Genomic DNA, 21,882 nt, shown 5'->3' on the forward strand with positions numbered 1-21,882 from the left:
AAATAACGTGCTACTTAGTCTCATGGGGTGATTAACAATCGAGATATTGATACTAACTCCATATTTTTAAATGCAACGGCACAAATTCATACAGCTGATTTAAAAGTTCATCTGCGTACAAGTTCAAATATGTAAGTATTTTCAAAATCGGACAATTACTTTTTGAGATATAAGTAAGAACAGCATGCGCGGTTTGGCTTGCCGCATCAGACGGCGTGAAGTCGGGCAAGGACATATTGAGGCGCAAGCAGTTTCCTGGGAGTGAGTTCAGCCACAGAATGAATACCTCGCACACATATGATGGGTTTGCAAAGTGTGTATGACAAGCGAACACATGACAGGACAGAAAGGGTTGATGTGTTTAAAAGGAATAAAATAAGTACCTTGCCTTGAAAGGAACATAAAGAAAGCTATAATTGTCACTGGTTTTAGCGTACAGTTCATACTACTCTATGAGCTGAGAAATAAACACAACACAAAACACCGGAAGACCTCCTTCTAGAGAAATAAATGTTCATAGCTGATCGTGGTGAGATGGCAGCAACACTATTTTTTATTTTACATGCATTAATCTCCGCAGAGCTCCAGCGCGACTGTACTAGCGTGCATTCGGGAGAGCGTAGATTCGAGTCCTGCCTCGCCCAACCTGAGAGTGATTTTCATGGTGTCCCATGTTCAACACCAGGCAAATACCGGATAGGTACCTTTGTGATAGGCCACGGCCGACTTCCTTTCCAAATACTTCCCATTCCCATCCGTGAGATAAAAGGCTAAACTGAGCGCAACCTATTGCGAGTCATAACAATACAACTTAATCTCCCTTCCCCGTTGTGTGTTCGTCAGTCATACAATAACGTTGCACACCCAGGGTATGTTACGGTACTCACATTGTGTTTACAGTACATGCCTGGTATCCGTTCTGTGGCTGGAATCAAGGCCTGGAAGCATCTTGCGCCTCAATATGTTCTTGCCCGACTTCACGCCGTCTGATGCAGCAAGCCAAACCGCGCATGCTGTTCTTACTTATATCTCAAAAAGTAATTGTCCAATTTAAAAAATACTTACATATTTGAACTTGTACGCAAATGAACGTTTAAATCAGCTGTATGAATTTGTGCCGTTCCATTTAAAAATATGGAGTTAGTATCAATATCTCGGTTATTAATCACCACATAAGACCAAGTAGCACGCTATTTTACAAGACCCTGCATACCATTTACGAATATGAAAACAGAATGCTGATATCCTTAATCGTTTATAAGTTATTTCCGTGTAACATGTTAGGTGAATAACCCTACATATATTACTAAGGCTATAGTAAGGGTTATTTCCCACTGTCAATCCTCTTTTCATTTTTAAACACATGATAAGCAGGGAAAATACGAGTTTTAGCACTGGGTAAAACGTACTGTGAAGGCGAGGAATGATGGAAGCAGTCAAACACTCCTCCTGCACTCCAGTCTTCAATGTCTTCTTGTACGGTCGCATTCAACTGAGCAAGACTACTGAAGGGTTTATTGTATTGTCAAAGTGTGTTAAAGTTACTGTAATTGAATTGACACAATATTTAATGCTTTGCTCATACAAAGAGATTTTTCATTCAGTGACCGTTAAAACAACTAGTTTCTTATAGAATCGCATCTGGCTCCAAAGCTAGTTGAAAATGTAGTCGTGAAAGAACTTACTTCGTTTACAAAATGCATGGACCTAATGTGAATAACCAGAAAACCTCATACTGATCTGTGAGGATACTGAATGCTGGTTTTTTTGTCCCACCCTTGTCCCGTTTCTCTACGGGGTCGGGTATGAGATACGATGAAGTTGTCGTGGCGTGTTTTTATGACCGGATGCCTTTTCCGATGTCAACCTCATCAGAGGATTTAATGAGATGTAATCAATGACGTGATATATGATAGTAGCGAGAAGGTGAAACCCGGTGCCGGCACATAGCCTACTCCTGTCGAATAGCACTAAGGGGGTCTGCTCAAGGCTTAACGTCTCCATCTAACGGAAGAATCACCATCAACAGCGTTATATGTCTTCACGCCATATGAGCACTGCGGAGAGGTTTGAAATTTAATCCAGGCTTTTGGCACGCAATTTAGTGATTATAACTTGTTTACCACCACCTCCCATACCCTGCCGACCAACATTCTGACGGTGAATTTTTTTTTCGATCAAAGGGACATGAACCGTCTAACCACGGTGTCAGACTGTTCAGACTTCAACAACTTAATGATCATGGCCACCAGGCGGGCTAGGATAATGAACTTATTTATTTATTTATTTATTTATTTATTTATTTCGTTCAAGTCGGTAATTACTTGGCAACTTTTACTGAGTGTTACTTATAATTTTGCATTGCTCCACTATAAACAACTTCCGCTCTTCTCAGTAATAATAATAATAATAATAATAATAATAATAATAATAATAATAATAATCTCATTGGTAGAAAATCTTCGTCAAAATGTACTCTTCGCGAATAAATATATCCGTTTGTAGAACAGTAAATAGGCTAAATATTCCCTTACTTACTAACTCTGCAGTGTTTCTGCTTATGAACTTTAAGCCTATCAAGAATTTATAAATTTAATATAAGACTACTCAAAATGTTCCTATGTTCTCCCTTAGCACTTCTTATGTCTTTAGAAAATCCAATTCTGGAAACATGGTTTGCAAATTTCTCTTCATTTCGTTAGTCTATGCCTCGTTCCTTTTTAAATCGATATTAGTTTAAGTTATCATTTCATATCGTTTGTATAATCGAGGATCATATAATACACAAAGTCGAGAGATTTTCCATGCCAACCTAACAATGGTACGTACAGTTTCTATTCTCTGAAATCTTTAGTGCATTTATTCGATATCTCCATAATCCTTCATATTCAAATGCCCCCTATATCTGTACGACAGTCAGCCTAATGAGTTTAATTTGAAAGATGTCATGTTTCTATTCAACGGCAGGTGGTACTGCCTACCTGCGGATATGTATGACTTGTTATTTGAAAGGTAAGTACCATCCTTGACTGATGAGTAGCAGCTCAATGAGGCTAATGGATGTGGACATCAGTTTCCCATTCAAATTATTGCCAACGACGTTAACTTCCATGTCAATGGCTCGTAGATCGATCGAGGAAACTAATACCCTTTGAAATATTTAGCATACGAACAATCAGAAGTCTCCTCATTACGTCGTAGTGGAATTGGACAATATATTTTCTTTTACAAGCATAGCGATACAATGTTATAGACCTAATGAATAAATTATGTTATTTTTAGTAAGAGAATGGTAATGAAATGCAGTGTGAAAATAGTACACTCAAGTGCAAAAAAAAAAAAGAACAACAAAAAGCGCAGCATGAAGGGATCATTGCAAGGGCAGGTAGGTATGTGGGTATGGGCACGGGACATGGTAGTATAAAGAAAACTTCAAAGTATGATACCACACCGAGCATTTAATGCAGGGCAAGATGCACTTAGACAGATGGCGATGCTGTTGGGCACGGAGGCATACAAGCATTGTCGGATCGTCTCCTGAGGAAGATCCTGCCACAGTTGGTGCAAATGCCCCTTAAAAATCTGTCCTGGTTTCCACTGGTCGAAATCGCCGTTCAATCTCAAACTAAACCTTTTCAGTAGGTGGGTGGGCCGATGATCTAGATGTTAGGCCCCTTAAAACAACAAGCATCATCATAAATAGGTGGGAGGTTTGGTGACGTTGCTGATCGAGGAAGCATCTCCACATCACGAAGGCAGGCCAGAGATAACCTGTTTTGTGAGGCCGGGCATTATCCTGCTGGAAAATGGCGTTGTCGATCTACACCAGAAAGGGAAGCGCATATGGTCGCAGAATTTCCTAGATGTATCAGGTTTGCTTCAATAACCACCAGTGGAGAGCAGGAATCGTAGGAAATAGAACACCTCTGGGTGGTATTGTGTGCCGCTCTACATTGAAGCGTGGATCAATGCGCTGGCCACGTCTCCAGACTAGAATTCGCTGGTCGTCTGTATCCGGACAAAACCGTGATTAGTCACTGAACACCAATCGCCACCGGTCCGTGAGCTGCCATGCTACCCGTTCCTGACAGACATTCGAACATGCCCGGTGATGCTCAGGTCGTAATGGTAGACGTACTAGGGACATCGTGACGTCTGAATATGATATTGGTGGATACAGGCTTCACCGGACTGTTCGCAGTGGCCTGAAGATTGCTTTTCGTGGTTTTTCATGTTCACAGCAGGTTTTAATCAAGGCCACGGACGCTTCCTACCCACTCTTAGCCTTTTCCAATCCCAACGTCACCATAAAATCTATCTGTGTCGGTGCGGCGTAAAGCAGATTGTAATTATTATTATTATTATTATTATTATTATTATTATTATTATTATTATTATTACCCTTGTCCCTTTCCTCTACGGGGTTGGGTATGAAGTGATAATGAATGTTCGTAGCGTTTTTTTATGGCCGGATGCCCTTCCTGACGTCAACCTCATCAGGGGAGTTAATGAGATGATTTTTTAAAAATTTCGTGTGGCTATTTCTAGCCGAGTGCAGCCCTTGTAAGGCAAACCCTCCGATGAGGCTGGATGGCATCTGCCATGTGTAGGTGACTGCGTGTTAATGTGGTGGAGGAAAGTTTTATGTGTGGTGTGTGATTTGCAGGGATGTTGGGAACAGCACAAACACCCAGCCCCCGGGCCATTGGAATTAACCAATGAAGATTAAAATCCCCGACCCGGCCGGGAATCGAACCCGGGACCCTCTGAATCGAAAGCCAGTACGCTGACCATTCAGCCAACGAGTCGGACATGAGATGAAATGAATAGTGTGATATATGATAGTTAGAAGGGAGAGGGTGAAACCCGTTGGTGGTACATAGCCTATTCTTGTCGAGTAGAACCAAGGGGTCTACTCAAGGATTTACGTCCCCATCCATCTGACGGACGAATCACTCTTGACAGTCATGTGCCCTCACTCCATTTGAGCACTGCGGAGAGGTTTGGAATTGAATTCAGGATTTTGGCACTCAATCTAGTTATTAGAAATTATATACCACCACCTCCCATAACCTGCCGGCCTACATTCTGATGGTGAACATTTTTTCAACCAACGAGACTCGAACTGGCTAACCATGGTGTCAGTCCGTACAGACTTTAATGCCTTAACGATCAAGGCTACCAGGCGGGCTAATAATAATAATTTAAATAATAATAATTTTAACATCGTTCCGTAATATGTAACAGGTATTTGGAAAGGCATACTAAGTATTCCGGGGTTTCCATGGATTGCAGAGGGATAAGAAATGCCTAGGGTGAATGGGTGGACAAGGAATTAACTAGAGCAGAACCTAGTACAACAAATTTTGAAATTTTATTTCTTTCCTTTTTCCAAATTTAAAAATTGATAAATAGAAAATCTGAATGATTAACAACATTAATGATCTCGTCAGCTCTAGCAATAGCAAGGACTTAAAAGTCCGAAAATCAGGTACAAAATTTACAATTGTTAACAGTTTGTCTGAGTGATGTAGAAAATAGCGTTAGCGCTCTTGCCAGGTACAAAAGAAATGCTCCAGGAATTTGCGCTCCAACTATATCATAGTCCAGCCTCACAGAGGCATCAAATTTCTCACGGCGCACTTACAACCAATCGGTTGTCCTCCATTAAAGTATTTACAAAGCGTTGGCCAGATGTGGGATTATCTGTTGTTCAACAGATATATGTTTCACTGTTTCCAAAAGGGAACTAACCCCAAAAATTCTCTGAACACATCAATAAATTTGTAGGGGCACAATTGCCCATACTAAGTGGCCTTAGTGTAAAAAAGAAGGTTGAACATAACTGCCCATAAACAAAAGGCTAAGAGGTGATACACTTGCCCCTCCTTATTGAAATAGTTAAAACCCTATGTGTGCTTATGATCCAATGACACAGAGGCTAAACCTATTCTACAACGGGGTGACTAAGTAATAAATATTAAAGCCAAATATGACTAAAGAAATTGAGAGGTTTTGGAAACTATAGTCACCCCATGCCAAATTGAATGGAAACTGACAGAGGGTAATCACTCTTTGTTCCCTTACATTACATTTTTCCCAGTAGGCAATAGGATAGAGTCCTTAGACACGCCGAATTTTCTACATTAAAACCACCAATTCAGAAATGTACATAAAAGAGGTTGAAACCTTCCCTTCAAACTATGCTCAGGAGCTATCACATAGCTCTGAAAATTCTGTCAATCCTTTGAGTTGTTGGGCCTTCCCAACGCCGCACGCGCCCCTGCCTCCTGGTTCACGTCAATACACCCTCATCACACTGGAGCAATTCAGGCAATACGGCCCTAAAACGCTCAACCTTTATAGTACTTTTGAGGGGAAGCTTCCAGAACTCTTTACTGATAGGCTGGGTTCCTGTAGACAGCCTTAATTTTAATTGCTAGAGAAAATGTTTACAAGAATCTGGTAGATTGATTTGTCAAACAAGGAACCAGCTGAAGTGTTGACAACTTCGATACATGAACAAAACAATCCTCAAAATATAAGGGTTGTCAACTGCAAAAATAAACATTACTTTATACAATAATTAGAGTTCGTCCCGCTAGAGGGAGCAATTACAATGATGGTAGAGACATCTAACAGTTGAATACCAAAGTATCTTGTAGTACACCAGTTCAAGTTTGTTTAGATAGATGGCCTTATAAACGTAGCGCAGTTTAACTGGCAGGGGAAGGAGTACACCCGATACAGTGATAATTATAATACTTAAAATAAAATAAAATGTAATAAAATATGTAAATCAGTGAAAATAATGGGGAAAGAAACATTTCTCCGCAAACCACGTTACTGTAATCATATTTAGCTGTTAAATTAATGTGCAAGAAAAACCTGGGTCACTGCTGCGAATAATAATAATAATAATAATAATAATAATAATAATAATAATAATAATGATAATAATAATAATAATAATAATAATAATAATAATAATAATAACAATAATAATAATAATCTTATTAGCTTTACGCCCGATTAACAACACCGACGTGCCAGAATTTATTCCCGCAGGAATTATTTTACGTGCCAGTATATCTACCAACACGAGGCTGATGTATTTCAGCAACTTCAAATACCACAGGACTGAGCCAGGATTGAAATTGCCAAATTGGAGTCAGAAGACCAGCGCCTCAATAGTCTGATCAACTCAGCTCGGGTCACTGCTTCGACTCCTGTCTCTACTTGTAATGAGCAGTTTTCGAGACCATTGAGCAGATGACACGAAGCAGCTGTTGATCAACATCAAGACTCATTTGATAGTAGTAATTCATGGCGAACTATCCATATCATTCATTATCTTGCCAGATTATGGTTGAAGTGGAACAAGGCCTATGCCCTCTTCGTAATTTAACTCCAGCGAGGTAAAGTATTCTTGGTGAACGCGTGGTATGAACTCCGAGAAAACCATCATATCCTTTTTCTGAGTAGTGACGCACTACTGACGAACACCAGGGCTGTTTTGACATAAACTGGGATAGCACTTAGTGCTCCTGCAAACAGCTACCACCTAGCAGTATCTTTGGAGATAGCATATGCCAGTGTTTCCTTAGAGTGTCAGACCGAGCGAGTCATTTAGGTGGAAAAAAACTGAATTATACCCCTCTTACTTTCGAACCCTCATAAATCAGTTCTGCTGATTCGTAAATAAAGATATCGGAACTAAGTGTTTACCGTGAAAGTCTACCAAAAATAAAGGCATAAATAGGTCAATTAGCAGAAAGGTTATAGAGTTGAGGGTTATCTGGAGGAAGAGATGGAAACTCAAACAAGGTCGATCATCTTAAAGAAAGTTTTCTTCCTGTGTTAGAGTCGAGAGAGGCAACTCTCTTCAAGTCTCGTTAGTTCCGGAAATACACAAGGTTCTTCTCAAGCTGGGAAATCAAACAACAGCACCAAGAGTGCTCGGAAGTTACTGGAGACTTCTATAGTCAACTTTTTTACCCACTACTATAACAGGCTGCACTTTGAAAACAAAAGTAAATGAATTTCTTCCTTTGAAAAATAAACCAAAACGGTATAGTCTCTGAAAAGTTTCTCTCGTATGTGTAGGATTTGGCATGGAAACTCTTATAAAGTATACGAGAAACTGAGAATCTAATTATACATTCTCGTTCCTAAGTAAATATAATAAGTTGTATATTTATATGCTGTTATTACGTCATGTAATTGTCATCTTGATCACCATCCTCCTGTATTAAATAAGAAGTTTATCAATGTGCTTTACGTCACACCGACATAGATAGGTCTTATGGCGACGATGGGATAGGAAAGGGCTAGGAGTGGGAAGGAATCGGCCGTGGCCTTAATTGAGGTACAGCTCAAGCATTTGCCCGGTGTAAAAATGGGAAACCATGAAAAAACCATCTTCAGGGCCGCGAACAGTGGGGTTCGAACCCACTATCTCCCGGATGCAAGCTTACAGCTGAGAGCCCCTAACCAAACGGTCAACTCGTCCGGTGTGAAGTATTTTCAAACGCCATTTCTCTACGGGATGTTTTTGGTGGTGATTACTGTTTTGAGAGGAAGTACAACTTACCATTCTCTATTAATGAAAAATGTAAGAAGTCCGATACTTCGAAAACTGAAGGTACCGGTAAGAGAAAGGGAGCGGCCATATACAGCGTGAAAACGAAGACTCCCTAGGACTCAAACAGCTAATACCGTCGGGTTCGGAAAAGAACAAGAGTTGACGGCCAAGTGAGATCGGATAGGAAAGAACAAGTAAGTGGAAGCAGTGCCAGATTCAGTTAGAGAAGCAGTGGTCTACAACCCACGCTTGCTATTTGAGCAGGGGCCGATGACCTTCGATGTTAGGCCCCTTAAAACAACAAGCATCATCATCATCATCATCGCTATTTGAGAACCCCTTGCCCCCTTTACGATAGCCAGGGGATACCGTGGATATTAATGTACCGCCCTTACCGACAGGGGAAATGGAATGTTGATTCTAAATAACTAGCCAAGCTGAGTGACTCAGATGGTAGAACGCTGGCTTTCTGAGCCTACATTGGCGGCTTTCATCCCGACTCACATCTGCTTGGGTTGAACCAGGCAAATTTCAATGAAAATGAAACTTGGGTGAATATCAAAATAACGCATGCCCTCAGACTTCTGCTCCTTGACGGGCACTCTTCCAGATGGTAAAAACATACAGAATGTTTCTTCATTAAGCGTGAGAAGACTTACGTCCTAGACTTGGGCTCCCTTTTACAGAAGACCGTTGCTAGCAATGTTGGGCAAGCAGCTTGGAACTTACTGACTGTGGTAGGTTCAAAACCACGAAACTGTTTATTTCACTAAGAGGGCATTCTTAACCCTCCTCTCCCGAGATAGAAAGAAGAAGAAACTACCAGATTTACACAGTTATCTGGAAAAATGTATAGTGGATATTTTGAAAGATTCAGTGACTTTTAAATCATCACGTATATTAGTCCTAAATGATAAATACTTTAGTGTTTTCTTTCTTTACAGTATTTTTCATATTTTCGGTTATCATTGACTACTGTGTAATGAGGACCGTTTTAGTACAGAAGTTCGGTGATTAAATCCACACTTAACTAAAAATGATAAGTTTTAGACCTCAGGTTTTTGTTTGCAATAAGCCATTAATATACAATTGATGATATTCTCCACATTGTTATGTTTCAATAGATTATTCCAATTACATTTTTTTTTTTACAGTTTACGTCGCACTGACACAGATATGTCTAATGGCGACGTTGGTTTAAGAAGAGCTAGGAGTGGGAAGGAAGCGAACGTGACATTAATTAAGGTAGAGTGTCGTGTGGTGTAAAAATGTTTATACCACGGAAAACCTTCTTCAGGGTTGGAGACAGTGGGGTACGACCCCGCTATCTCTCGAATGCAAGCTGACATTTACGTGAACCAATCCGCACACTCACTGGATCGATAACTACAAATCTATTCTCTCCATGAGCAAAATACCACGTACTTAAACTGGAATTAATTAATATGAAATCTTCATTAGAAGATGATGAGGTGCACATCTTGTCCGCCGAAGCTGGAATGGGTCAACACGTCATGTAGGGCAGAATAAAAGTCTACTCGACACTGCTCGTTATTATGCTATTGGCTTTACGTCGCACAGACACAGATAGGTCTTATGGCGATGATGTGACAGGAAAAGTCTAGGAGTAGGAAGGAAGCGGCCGTGGCCTTAATTAAGGATTGCTCGTTGTTTTACGTCGCACTGACAGGTAGGTCTTATGGCGACGATGGGACAGAAAAGGGCTAGGAGTGAGAAGGAAGCGGCCGTGGCCTTAATTAAGTTACAGCCCCAGCATTTGCCTGGTGTGAAAATCGGAAACCACGGAAAACCATCTTCAGGGCTGCCGACAGTGGGGTTCAAACCTATCTCCCGAATATTGGATACTGGCCGCACTTAAACGACTGCAGCTATCGAGCTCGGTGACACTGCTCGTAGAACGATGTCGGTATATAGGAGCTCTCTGGTGCCAACCTTGGTGTTTGTCCGACAAAACGAATTAGAATGTAGCCACAGATCGCCCAATAGTAATCTGGATTTCTCTGCCATCTAGTAGAGTAAAACGGGACGTCGAAATTTATACGCAGAGAGCCTAGATGGTGTCAGATAACAATGCCTGCGGATGGTAGCTGGGGCGATGTGATGATAATAATAGCACTAATAATTTATTATTATTATTATTATTATTATTATTATTATTATTATTATTATTATTATTATTATTATTATTATTATTATTATTATTATTATTGTGACGACATTGGAGCGAAAGACTAAAGTGCTTGGCCGGTTCTATACTAGGGGTGATGCAAGGTGCAGTACTCGGTTGCAGGCGAAGCCTTAAGGCAACAGTTAACATCCCGGCCGATAACATAGGATTTCTAAAACTAAAATTCACGTTCCTGAGGTTCGCAGTACATATAAAGCTGTAGGTCCCGTAGCTACGATCGCGATATCAACAGTTGCGTTAAACGACAATCTTGCTTTCATTTTACGTCGAGAATGTTGTTTGTCCAGGAAGTTAACGGAAATTGTCTGTTTAGCTTCCTCCCGTATGATGATGTCTAGTGTAGGTTAAGTGTCGATGAATGTCATGCGTACGTGTGTGCGTGAGTGCGTCAGGTGTTGTGCATGCCAGTACAATGTATTATGATAAGACTGCGGAAATTGTCCTTTACGCCTACTTTATTTTCCTGCGTGGAAGAGTAGGCTGCGTAGTCCTGCAGAAATATACGGTATAGCCTACTCGACATTCACAAATATTGTTTTACTATCCGACTGTGACAATATTCCGGGATCGATTTTCTGGACAATCGTCTAGCATTCAAGAGTATGATTTTAGGGTTTTTTCGATAGATTTACTGAACGTTAAAGAACTCCATTCAACGGCTATATTTCGGCATTAAGGCCTATCTTAATGTAACTGAAGAGACGATAAACACATATTATTGGGCCCACGTTCTTAAACATTTTCCTGAAATCTATACTAATATTATAAAGAGGAAAAATGTGTTTGTTTGTAACGAATAAACTCAAAAACTACTGAACCGATTTTAAAAATTATTTCACCTATAGAAAGCTACATTGCCAGTGAGAAACATGGGATGTATTTTATTTTCAAAACAATTCGAGGTGGGGGGTATGGGGGGAGATATAAAAACATATAGGCAAAATATCGAATTTGTCGTGTAAGGACGAGACAAAGTTCAATTTAATCCTCTTGACGCAAAGAACAAAACTCGATAAGACCTATGGGCTGAAAACCATGCTTTAAGAGCCTAAAACCAGCCGTTACGGAGATATTGGCACCACACTACCCCTGCTCTAGGAATCGGATAAAGTAATGAACTGCCGTAACCATGGCAACGTCAGCTCCAGGATTCTACAGCAGCTACATTATGCACGTACGTTTGGCATAGCTGCCAACTAAAATTGATACACATATGACTTACTACCTGGAAAAAATAAACTGTGGTGTAAGACGCTCATATCACTCCTTTGGGCGGGGATGGAAAGGGAGTGAAGTATAAAAATAATAGCCCCGGAGATCTCCGTAGTACAGCGACCAGCGGTTGCCGACGGGCCTCCATTTTTACGTACTGGCTTAGGTTTCAGCATTTTTCGGAGTCTGTTACCTGTAGTTTAAACTATTTTCTGTCAAATCATGGAGTAGTAGGATCACTGATGTTATTAGTGCCGATATTTTGGTCCACTTTTACGATAATTGTAATCATGAAAACAACCTTACACAATTGTCAAGATGGTGCGCCCATGACTTGAAAACATTTCTCAACATTTACACTCAGATTCATTTTATGATGTGTGACATGAGTGACAAGCCCTGAGAATTATTATAGTAGTTTCTTTTATGCATCGCGTATTTCCTTGATCATTTGTAACAGTTACGAAATGTCGGATCAAACAAATACATTCAATAATATTTATATTTCTGGTACTATCTAGGGGAAGTATTCTTACACTAAACCTGCAGCTTTGTGAAGGGAGCAGGTATGTCTAGGTGGGAATGAAGGAAAAACATGGTAGCAAAAGATCTTAGAGGTCGACGCTAGATAGGAACTAATATTTAGAGGCCCCATGAAGAAAAGAAGAAGCAGATACACTATAATTCCAAACAAGACAAATTATTTCTACGTACTTAAGTAAATACACCAGTGATATAAATATCTAATGAAGTCATTCATACTGATAGTATGAGTAACTAAAGCCAGTTTCTAATAACCCGTACGAAGAACGGGTACTTCTGCTAGTAATTAATAATAATAATAATGATAATAATAATAATAATAATAATAATAATAATAATAATAATAATAATAATAATAATAATAATAATAATAATAATTTGCCAGCCCAGTGATGTAGAGGTTGCGTGCTTGCCTCTTATCCGGAGGTCCCGAGTTTTATTTCGGATAGGTAAGAGATTTTAATGTTTGCCTGAGGGCTGGAATATGATTCACTCAACCTCGTGAGACCAATTAATTGAGTAAATGTATGATACAAGAACAGAAAGTCAAGCAATACTGCTGACGATGTTTTTACTCTGACGATGTGGAACTCTCGTATCCGTAATCGTATCCCTCTGTGGAACAGGGCGTTGGGCACTCCATGTTGTACGATGTCGATGTGTAAAATATCTCTGGTGACATATTTAAAGTTTACTCGACAAAAGTAATTACAATTCAGCCATAGATAGTTCAACAGGTATCTGTTTCCCTGCCATCTATCAGAGTAAAATGGAACATTGAAACTGACACGACGGCAGACTTCATGGCACCAGATCAAAATGCCTGCACACTTTAGCTGTGGCCGTACGATTATTATTATTATTATTATTATTATTATTATTATTATTATTATTATTATTATTATTATTATTATTTCAGGAAATTGCTTAAGAACGTCGTCCAAAGCATTAAAGACATAGAAGAAAGGAACAAAATGCACAGAATGTAACAGCAAAAATCACTACGGGCATGCTGAAAAGCAAGTAAAAAGTTAAAAGATAAGGACGGTAATTTTAACTGAAAGGAAAATGACGAGGATAATTTCGTGGTAAATAGGGGTATACAGTGATAAAGCTACAGGGCAATAAAAGTAGAGAAATCAGTACAGTTTATGCAGCTATGATATGGAGGTGGCATACCTACTGAAAGACTGCAAAGAAACTAGGAAAACCAGAGAAAAACACATTGGTAATAATTTAAAAAATGCTTGAAATTTACTCTTGAGAAACTTGCTGACGATGATGGAGGTCGAACCCACGGTTGACAGATCACAAAGCGAAGAAACCGAGACGCGCTGAATTCTCTCGACCTCTCTTACCTGCAGGCAAATATTCAGGAGAGGATTATCTCGGTACCTTTACTCTTCTGAAATGTGATGCACCGAAAGTTTTGACGTTAATAATGAATATGCAACTTCGCGTTACAAGCGCAGCGATAAATGGGCCATTTGCTTTTCAGATTTTTCCTGTTTAGTGGTCCAAGGATGGATTAGGATTGTGTAAAATAGATGGACAATAGAAATACGGGGATTTAAGAGCGCGATATCCTGCCCTGTGGAACCTGCAGCCATGCACAGTAATTCTCCGCCAGAGGGTTTCGTGAGATAAAGAGATTCTGGCCAAGAAATAAACATCTCAATAGACAAAACCGCTGCTGTCTCTCAAGGTGGTTCCTCGAAATGCCACCGGTTTTGAGAAAGAAGATATATGAACTGCCCCTTGACCTGCGACCTCACTGGACAGGGGTCACTCACTATCTGCAGAGCAGACCGCAATGTTTAGTATTCGTTGCGTGCGTGCGGCAGCTACTTATCACAGCTAAGAGCTTTCTGCAGTAACGCATTCTCGGAAGCTACGCAACCTATCAGGTTGTTCACCTACTACTGGCATATCTTCTAATAAACACCACCGTAAAATTCAATTAACGCTCTTTCCTTCTTCTCGTATCTGTCACTGTCGCAATCTTCCCTCCCCGCCCCCTTCTGCTGCTTCAGGTCACTGCCTTTCTTACTCGCTAGACATGTCGCGTTAGTTCCGATAAGTCATCGACATACTCAGCATGACTTACTGATCGATTGTATTACAAAAGGTGACAAATTAATATTAACTTAATTTTTAATGTAACACTCGCAAGCCAAGTGCATGGGTGTGACTTTCTATTTCGAAAGTCTCAATGTATCAACAGAGGTTTGGATCTCGGTCTATTTAAGCTACCAAGAACACACGGTTATCACCTATTCAAACATGTCAGCTTATGAGAAATATTAAAAAACAAATAGTCTGATTTAATTATAATTTCTTTCTCTTCTTCGTCCTTTTTTTTACACTTTAGTTGATATGAATCTTGCCCAATTTTAGAGACGAATGACCTTCCTGTAGTCAACACTACGTGGGGGAATATATTCACGATTGCGTGTTTCTGTGGTGGGTACATAGGTCAAGAGATATGCGTTAAGATGAACACAACTACGAAGTCCTCGAGCCATAAGAAGCATACAATCCGCGGCCCGGTCGGGAATCGAAACCAGGGCCGTGTGAACCGAATACCAGTCCACTGACCACTCAGCCAAGGATCCGGACGATTTAATTACATAATATCACCTTTCTGGACTGAGAGTTGCGACGGAGTTTACTCAGATACGTGAGACCAAGTGACGAGCTGTATACGAGAAGCAGCGGAACCGGTCGTTGAAACAAAGCAATACGGATAAGGATATGGTCACACTGACCCCGGCTATTTGACTAGGCAGCAGTCGTATTGGTAGGTCAAGGGCCTCAATGGCTGACATATGCCACGGTTTAATAAGAACAGTGTCCGGATCCATGGCTAAATGGTTAGCGTGCTGGCCTTTGGTCACAGGGGTCCCGGGTTCGATTCCCGGCAGGGTTGGGAATTTTAACCTTAATTGGTTAATTTCGCTGGCACGGGGGCTGGGTGTATGTGTCGTCTTCATCATCATTTCATCCTCATCACGACGCGCAGGTCACCTACGGGTGTCAAATCAAAAGACCTGCATCTGGCGAGCCGAACATGTCCCCGGACACTCCCGGCACTAAAAGCCATACGCCATTTCATTTCAATAAGAACAGTATTTATAACAATAACAACTTACTTCAGCTTATCACAGATATTAATGGGGCCTCTGGGCTATTTTCGATTTTTACCGAACACAATCATTATACAATTTCTGATGTCACGTGATCCTTCAGGTGGAACTCCGGGATTCGAATCTCCGCCGTCTGGATGAAAAGTAATTAAGTTCCTGTCTTAATCATATCCCAATAATAATAATAATAATAATAATAATAATAATAATAATAATAATAATAATAATAATAATAAGAAGAAGAAGAAGAAGAAGAAGAATACACTGTCATCCAACCAGAAAGAGCCTCCTGGCTCAGACGGCAGAGCGCCGGTCTCTCGCCACTGGGTTCCGTGGTTCGAATCCCGGGCACTAAATGTGAGATGTGTGCCGGATAAACTCTGTTTTTTCCTTTCATCTTTCATTCCTGCAACACTCTCCAATATTATTTCATTTCATCTGTCAGTCATTAACCTTTGACCTAGAGGAGTGCGACTGACTTGATTCAGAAGAATATTCTAAGACCCAATAAGACAGAAGAAGTATACAGGCTGCAGAGTAGAGAAGAGATCGAATAGATATCGTGCATAATACACAATATGGTGAAATGTTGACTGAAATCAAGAGAATATCACACTCACGACTGACAACAACACTCGGAGTACACAGGAAGTATCATGAACGTAAAGTTGGTAGCCGAATGCAGAGAAGACTTGATGGACGTTGGAATAACAGTTTAAGATATGCAAGACAGAGAGACATTCAAACAAGTTCATAAGTGAAATCTGAGCCGAAATGTCAAGAAATTGAAGATATGAGTGCAACACCCTTTCAACCATTATTGATCTTATTAGATGTCCGAGTGCTGCAGTTTTTCTCTGTATAGAGATTCTACTGATACAGATTTCTCATATTTAAGAACTCTTAAATGGCAATGAACTGTATCGAGACTCGATCTCACAATCTTGACCATAGGATTCGAACACATTCGCGTAATTATGCCACCCAGCGTGTTTTCAACTGTCGACCTTTTGTGAATTTTCAGCAAACGTCTCTGAAGTATTGGTCATAATGTGTTATGCTATGTTGTCTGTGAGAGGGAGTGTTAGGGAAAGGAGGCTAATGGTACAACATTTGATATTATAAGAGGCAATCTATATGCCATACTCGTATGACTTTCGAGTTCCGATGTATTGGAGATAAAGATTTGAGTTAGAGTGAATAAATGTAATTGATGTGTTTGCCATCGAAAATCGAATAATAATAATAATAATAATAATAATAATAATAATAATAATAATAATAATAATAATAATAATAATAATAATAATAATAATAATTTTTTTTGCTAGTTGCTTTACGTCGCACCGACACAGATAGGTCTTATGGCGACGATGGGACAAGGAAGAGCTAGGAGTGGGAAGGAAGCGGCCGTGGCCATAATTAAGGTACAGCCCCAGCATTTGCCTGGTGTGAAAATGGGAAACCACGGAAAACCATTTTCAGGGCTGCCGACAGTGGGGTTCGAACCTACTATCTCCCGAATACTGGATGCTGGCCGCACTTAAGCGACTGCAGCTATCGAGCTCGGTAATAATAATAATAATAATAATAATAATAATAATAATAATAATAATAATAATAATATAATAATCATTCAGTAAAATGGAAATAGGCCTGGAGGAAATGGGAATCACATTTTTTAACCAATAGTTTAACGTAGAACTAACACATAGATCGTTTTCGGCGACTCAAGAATGGGAGAACGATAGAATTAGGAAGGTAGTCGGCGCAGCCTTAATGAAGGTACAGCCTCAGAATTTTCTTCTTCCTCCTCCTAGTGTTTTTTCGCTGCTATAATCTTGGCTCGCCATTTTTGCACGATTTTGGGTATCGTGTGGTCTTAAGTTCAGAGTCTTGATATCAGTATTCACTGTGTCACGCCAGCGCTGCTTTGGACATTAACGTGGACATTGCCAATTAATTTAAAACATTTGGGTGAAATTGGCAACTGTCCCAGATGCAGCACGGAGGATATGACCATACCATTGGAGTTGTTTTCCCGTGCCTTCTCACTGATGCGTGCAATGCCCATTTGCTGGCGAACGGTGTCGCATTTGACATCATACAGGAGTGTGATGCCCATCGACCAACAGGCGCATTTCCATGGTGTATAATTGGCGCTTCGTAGCTTTGTCAGTTGATCGAAATTCAATATTATATAAAGCAACAGGATGTAATATCATGTGGTATATTTTGGACTTCAGATGTAGTGGCATCCTTCTGTCGCAGAGTACGCCTGTGACTTTCCTCCATCTCATCCATGCTGTCTTAATCTTACTTCTCACTTCATCACCTATCGCACCATCAGTCTATAGGTTGGATCCTAGATACCTGAAGCGTACGGTTTTCGTTAAGGTCTCTCCATCATCTTGGATGGAGCCGTTGTTTGGAATGGTTTCATGGTATTCGGTCTTCTTTTCATTTTTCCTAAGACCATATTGTGAGAGACGGCTGTTCCAGTCCTCAACTTGACGCTTCAGTCCTCTTCTGGTGGTATCAGCAAGTGTAATATTATCTGGGTATAACAGAGTCCAAGGGACACTCTATTGTAGGTCTCATGGACGAAAAGCAATCGGGACAGTGTAGATCCTTGGTGTACACTGACTCTCACTGGCAAGCTCTCCGAGATGCTGACAGCGCAACCTACATGACTGGTGGTGTTCATGTACAGCATCTTGATGCAAGTGATAAGCATTTCTGGTCACCAGGTTCACGAAGTGCATACTAGTTCGCACAATGTGGAACACAGTCGAAAGCCTTTTCAAGATCAAGGAAGGAAATATGCAGAGGCGCTTGTTTCTCTCAGTGTTTTTCAATGAGCATTCTCTCAGCGAAGGTTGCATCGGACGTTCCAGCACCTTTGACGAAGCTGCACTACTTGGTGTTAATGCTGAGAATGTCGCGCAGTCATCGGTCAAGGATTATCTCAAAACTCTTCATTGTATGCGACAGGAGGGGGAATTGGACGGCAAATTACAAATTCTTCTGAATCACGTGTTTGTTTAAAAAGAGGCAATCACTGGGAAAAGAACCAGAGTCAGCTATGGCACCAAAAAATTTACTCACCCAGTTGATCGTGGGTTCTTTTAATTCCCGCAACTTCTAGAAATCTGAAAGTCATCTGGTCCTAGTGGTTTTTGGTTCTTTGTACTCTTGATGGCCCTGGTAACTTCCTCTGATGTGATGCTGAAGATAGGACTTGCTGTTGGATTACTTTCTGGAATAGAAGGATGTGGGAACTCAGTGTTGGAAATCTCTTCAAAGTGTTGTTGCTAACGTTTGATGATGACCTGTTTGCCCCTTAATCGCTGACCTTCTTTGCTTTGAAGAACACATATTGCACAATATCCTGTATAGTTTTGGTCATCTGGAAGATAGTTTTCTCTCCTTCCTTTGAGTCCAGTGTTGTATTCAGGTCATTATAGTGACTGCTCCTAGCTTCACCGACAGCTTTCTTTAGCCTCACATTTGGCTATAATATATCTTTCGCTGTTCTCTGGAGTCTTTTGGGAACCCCAGTTTCTATATGCCTTTTTCTTGGTGTGAAAATCCCACGAAAAACAAACTTCAGTGCTGCCGACGTGAGGTTCAAACCTGTAAATCGCAGCCTGCTTCTTAGTACAGCGTTACTACACTCGGTGCTCGGTAAGAGGTAGGCACGCTACCCCTACACCTAACAATTATTGTCGCAAATGGGGATTATCTGGTTTATTAAGTGGAATGTTCATTTTTAATGTATTTCTGAGCATTCTGTGTAATTGCTATTTTAATAGAGAGGTGCAAGGGGCTTGTGTTTGACAAGGTAAAGACGTGCATCTTCTTAGTTTTATTAGCATTTATCGAAGTATTAGAGAAATGAATAACATCTATCGTCCGTCCTTCTGTACAGCGAGTTCGTTAAGTGCGAAACAGAAGTGCGTGTTTAGAACACTGTGAGATAATTCGAATTCACATTTATGATGTTTGTCTGTTAGATCTAATGTCACAGTATCATTAAGTTATTTCTTGCTCTTATTCAATATGAGCGCGGTTTTTAAATCAGGCATACGACACTTAATTTTCTAGTTCTACGTGCCGATTGATATAGTAACCTGAATCATCATCATCATCATCATCTTCCTTCCAAGTATTGGGCCTGTGTCCCGTTACGGTCTTGCATTTTTCTTATTGCAAGACTTGAAAGCAATCAAATGTTTTTTCCGACGGGTTGCTAGCCTGAAGGAAGTAGAAACCTGAATATGGATTCAAATGAATGGCCTTGTGATTGTACAGTTAATGACGAAGAAATTGAACAGATTTATCAAACGTTTTGTGAACAAAATCTATATTTTCAAAATGAATGTAGGAAATTAGACAAGGTTCTACTCAATCTGCCGCTAGACGCCGGGAAGAAATCTTCATCAAAACCACGTGTTGAAGATAATAATGGTTACGAGGTTTCGTTGAGATCTTCTTACCTGAGTGCGGCACATGTCAATCTAAGATAACTCGTTACCCACACTCATTGAGATACGAGGAATTGCATTGCACGTACTAAGATACAAGTTGGCATGTGGCTTACGTTAAACCTGAAAATTAATGTTTAAGAGTCTTAAGCGGCTTACGATTTTTTTAGGAGGGAGACGTAAAAAACACAGAAAATATTCCTGTTAAAATCACAATTTGGCATATTTATGGGTTAAGAGGTATTGCATCCGCACCTTCGATATGTTTCCAATAATGCCACAAGGTTATTAGTGTGTAGCGTCCCGTTAACATATGAAGATAACTACATCGACTGCATGTTTTTAAATGGCAATTTTTTGTACCGAGACGATTCTTGGTTTCTGATTTTACTTTCTACGCCACTGCCAGTGACATATCTACGGGTTATAATATTGACTTTCCATCTTATAATCGATTTTAGAGTCTTAATCTAATATGGAGGACATACATCCTTATTAAACAGTCTGCACTCAGACTACGCTTAAGTTATCGGATAGAACTTTGACACAACCAGTTGACATTTACAGGTATTTCAATGCGAGAGACTCACAGTTTAAAATGAATGGAACATGGAAAAGAAGATACCGTTTCGGGAGCGCAAGAGAATTAAAGGACATTGGATAAGTATTATTATTATTATTATTATTATTATTATTATTATTATTATTATCATTATTATTATTATTATTATTATTATTATTATTATTATTATTATTATTATTATTATTATTATTATTGTTGTTGTACCAGGAGGTACACCTCTACGCCGCACGTTTAAATCTTGCGCCAATTGGAACTCCTCTACTGAAGAAACACTGAACTTAAACGGGTCCTACTTAAACCTTTCCTCTGAAGATGTCACTGTGTGAATTTCGACTTGTTTTTGTTTACTATTTATCAAGAAGTTTGGACATTCTCTCATAGATGTCACTGCCGAAAATCTATGATCATGCACCCTGGTGAGAGTTGAAGGAACTTTATTTGAAGAAATTTTGTATTCATAAGTTTGTTCTTTACTAAATTTCGTTCATTCATTTAGGGGTTGGCAATATTTATCTTTTTTTCCGCCAGTTTCGAATTTAGCCAATCCACAATTTCTGTAATTAATTTTTAGCCAATCACCGGCTTCTTCTTCGATTTGGTGTTTAAGGTATCCAATTAAATTGAGAGGGTGGGGCTTAATTATTCATGAAAGGTCTCGAACCTTCCCCGAGGTTTTATAAACTGCTGATTTTCACACCTCTTGGCCACTTGATTAACATCTAACCTAGTGTATGGACGTGTAGCAGGAGGCGGGAGGTGCCTCTTTCATCAGGCAGCAGGTCTTCAATAAGGTAATGGCCGCTTAACACCTTTATTTCTTGCTAGCTCAGCAGTTTAACCCGCGGGAAAGGTCCGAAACATCCAATGTCACTGCTGAAACTTTAAATGGAAATGGCCTTTAAGGTGGTGATGATAAGAATAACGAAATTATTTCAAGGGGTTTGGGCAAGACGGAGAAGTATAAAAAATCTACGGTGCGGGGTCAACCCGATGTTGGGTTTAGTCGACCCCGGGTATGTAAAACTGCTGTCCAAATGTTAACAGGCCTGAGAGGGAACTATGGGCACGGTGTCAATCTAAATACTCTAGGAAATCACCAAATAAAAAATGTGACACAA

The sequence above is a fragment of the Anabrus simplex genome, chromosome 4 (genome assembly GCF_040414725.1).
Source record: "Anabrus simplex isolate iqAnaSimp1 chromosome 4, ASM4041472v1, whole genome shotgun sequence".
In the NCBI taxonomy this organism is placed as follows: Eukaryota; Metazoa; Arthropoda; class Insecta; order Orthoptera; family Tettigoniidae; genus Anabrus; species Anabrus simplex.